Consider the following 3749-nt stretch of genomic DNA (forward strand, 5'->3'; position numbering starts at 1 on the left):
GCTCATTGGTGGAATTGGTGGTCTGTAACCTAAAGCTAAATACATATATCATAATAATGAACACGTGGGTGCAAATAAATATAGTGTAGATATGATGCTACCGAGTTATCAATTTTCAATTTTCTGGATGAATACAGACAATCTGGTGAGTACATTAGTATTACAATATTTCAGCATTGTATACAATTTAGTAATGTACGGATAAATATAGTAATATTCGGTAACAAATTTTTCCGTAAATTTACAATATCATCATGAGTGCAAAGACATATATAATGGAATTAGTCCCCAAGACAGGTCATACATAAATTACAAATTCTATCATTTCTCGGAATATTCTGCCATCTGCCGGTTTAGATCGGAAATTATACGTTACATGTACGTAACTCAAGTTTATACTCAGTCTTGAAATTTAAATAAAAACCCAACCACCCCCCCCACCCCCCGCGATGAAATTTTCATATTCCCAAATATTGAAACACATCATGCATTGAGATTATGCCTGGTGAAACACTGAACAATGTTGGAAAGACAAAGTTTTCTTAACGACTTAGTTTTCTAGTGTTCTAAATCGTTTATGGTCGTTTCCCTTATAAAATTAAGTACAAAAACACGAAAGTTCCCGGTAAAGTGATAGATGAATGTTCTCAATTAATATATCGGACCAAATTCATTTGTATCACGCAAATATGTTAAAAAAAAGTTTTTAAAAAATTGACCAATACATTGAATGTATTTCTCTGATAGTTCAGAAATCTCACATACCTATTTAGTTATAAATACGAGGTACGAATTTTACTTCAGACCAGAATTCAGCAAATGATAATTAGTTGTTTATACTATCTTTTCCAAATGTCAATTTGAATTGTACACGATTCTCTTCTTAACGTGTTAAGATGGGTAATGTCCATCGCTTATAAAGATCGTGAGAAAACCTTACAGTCTGTAACGGTATATCAATGATATTGGATATAAAATTAATCCTAATTGCTTTCTTGACGGTTGGTTTAAAAAGGAGAACCGTCTTGCAAAAAAAAATATGTACTATTATAAATAGTATAAACAGAACAGGGCAGAACACCTTTCTTTTATCTACCTGACTTATGCTGGAATGAAGCTTTAAGTCCAAGAATGCTTTCACCAATATCAGAACGAGTATCGCATTTTAATTGTATAGTGTCTTAATTCTTCATGTCTTTGGCACTTATGTGTTATAACACATTCATCCTCCACAAATCTTTAGTTTTCAAATCATTCCAAAAATAAAGTTAAGACGGTAAGATAACAGAATATTAATTTGATCATACTAAAATTTTGATAGGAACCATCGGATGAAAGTCCTTAAATAGCATAGTAATAGTTTCTACCTTCACGTTCTGTCATATGATTCGAAACGAGAGTTTAGTTCAGTATATATAAATATACCTAAATGAATTTGACTATCAATCAGAGGAACAATGTACCCACCTATTTTCTTGACTTTTTATGAGCAACTCGTAGTGTGTTTCTAGAAAAGCAAAGGACGCTTACCCTACCGGTGCACCTGCTCTATGCTTCCAGTTTTAAGTTGAGTCCTAGTTGCTCATTTGTCTTTGTTACTTTGTATGTATGATATTAGTTACTTTGTATTCTTTGTTGTGCATGTCTGTTTTCCATGTCTGGTCTTTGTCCCTGGATTACATTCTTTTGATTACCGCTATAACTTTGGTTCCTTTGATTACTCTTCCATAGGCAGTCTACTGGAACTATCAGATCTCATATTTAAAGAAACATTTTGTAAACGATTTGTTTGCACTGAATCGAAAACGTCTGGAACAATAGAAGCAGACATCCAGTAGCCGGGTTGTTACCGATGCATGAACAATCGAAGCAGACATCCAGCATGCATGCGTCGGGCAGTAGCCGGGTTGTTACCGATGCATGAACAATCGAAGCAGACATCCAGTATGCATGCGTTGGACAGTAGCCGGGTTGTTACCGATGCATGAACAATCGAAGCAGACATCCAGTATGCATGCGTCGGGCAGTAGCCGGGTTGTTACCGATGCATGAACAATCGAAGCAGATATCCAGTATGCATGCGTCGGACAGTAGCCGGGTTGTTACCGATGCATGAACAATCGAAGCAGACATCCAGTATGCATGCGTCGGGCAGTAGCCGGGTTGTTACCGATGCATGAACAATCGAAGCAGACATCCAGTATGCATACGTTGGACAGTAGCCGGGTTGTTACCGATGCATGATATATCAACTGCAAGGCTGGATCCAGCTGACAATATTAATACAACTAATTCCAATATTAATGTTATGATTTGAACGTTCAATATCATACAATATATCGCTAAAAAAAGACTAAGTACAATGTACAACAAGCCTGACAAAACCCAACTTTGAGGCGACAAGATGCTTTCAAAGAGCTTGAATCGCTCACCTGACAAATCATACCCTAGTAACTAAGTAAATAAAGGTGTCATTCTTTGTTACCATGTTTGACAAAAAAATCCTGAAAAAGAGAGCATATATTGATGTATGTTGTAAGTTCAAAGGAGTACATAAGGTACTGTTAAATGTTGGAAATGCCTTCAAAGTGCTTTAGTACCTCTGGAAAAAATTTGGGCAGGGGTCCCCTAAGCACGGGAGGTCATTGAGGTGTGTTAAATTATTCAGATAAATTGGTCATTGATCAAAGCATGCCTTACAAAATAATGCCGTCTGTAATTGTATATGCAATTTACAAACTTGAAGAATTGGAAGTTTTGTTGTCCTTTGAAAGAGCTGTGGACCTTAGCGTTATTTTTTGTGAATAGAGAATACACTTCTCTTACCAGTAGTTAAGCGAATGAAGTAGTCAATTGAGAAATGTAAGCTGTACAAAAAATATCTCTTTTCGTTTTGAGAACAATATACATTAATATACATATGTAGAAAATCAAAATTACTTAAATCAAAACAAATCCTGACTTCTCGGAGCATTTTTAATCACAAAGACCCCTTTGAATCCTTCGTCATATGTATGAATAGCTTCAATTTGTAAATTTTCCGACGCAATGTAATTAACTGCAAGTACAGTGACTAAGCAGGGATGGATCCGGATATTTTGAACAAGGAAAAGGGGGTGGATTCCAGAAAAAAAAGGGATCCAGTCTGTTCTTTCTCCATTTTGCCCAGATTTGCACGTAATCAATGTTACAACATTTTCCAATATAATGGGGTATCCGATCTCTCGAAACCATCCTGGATCTGCCGGTGAACTTCAAAGTAATACAATGTATTATTTAATCGTACGACAAAAGTATCTACATGTCCACCGACATTTCGTCATTTCGTGAAATTATGGCGAAATTAAGCATTTCACGGATAATGAAGAATGTCAGTGCTGGGGACAAGCCTACATTTGTCATGTTTGTTTTTGCCAACACGATGCATGGCCGTTATTTATTGCAAAGACATAATTTTCGGTGGGTTGATCAATCGGAACTACTCGGTCAATACCAATAAAATACTAAAAAAATATTAAATGCATTTGTTAATGGGTTCAATGCCGTGCCGTTTTATTTTTTTTCTCGATCGTAGAAGCGAATATTTGAAAGAAGATCAACCATATACGTACAGGACCATAATGCTAGTCAGATATTTACAATAACACATTTATTCATTAAATATAACCATATTTGATTGTAGATGCTACATGTACATGTATTATTAAGGAATTCAATCATACATTAAAAGCGTCTTAAATGGGGTCTCA

This window comes from Perna viridis, chromosome 11 (genome assembly GCF_037379345.1).
Source record: "Perna viridis isolate PV_CMFRI_1.1 ecotype Kerala chromosome 11, ASM3737934v1, whole genome shotgun sequence".
Lineage (NCBI taxonomy): Eukaryota > Metazoa > Mollusca > Bivalvia > Mytilida > Mytilidae > Perna > Perna viridis.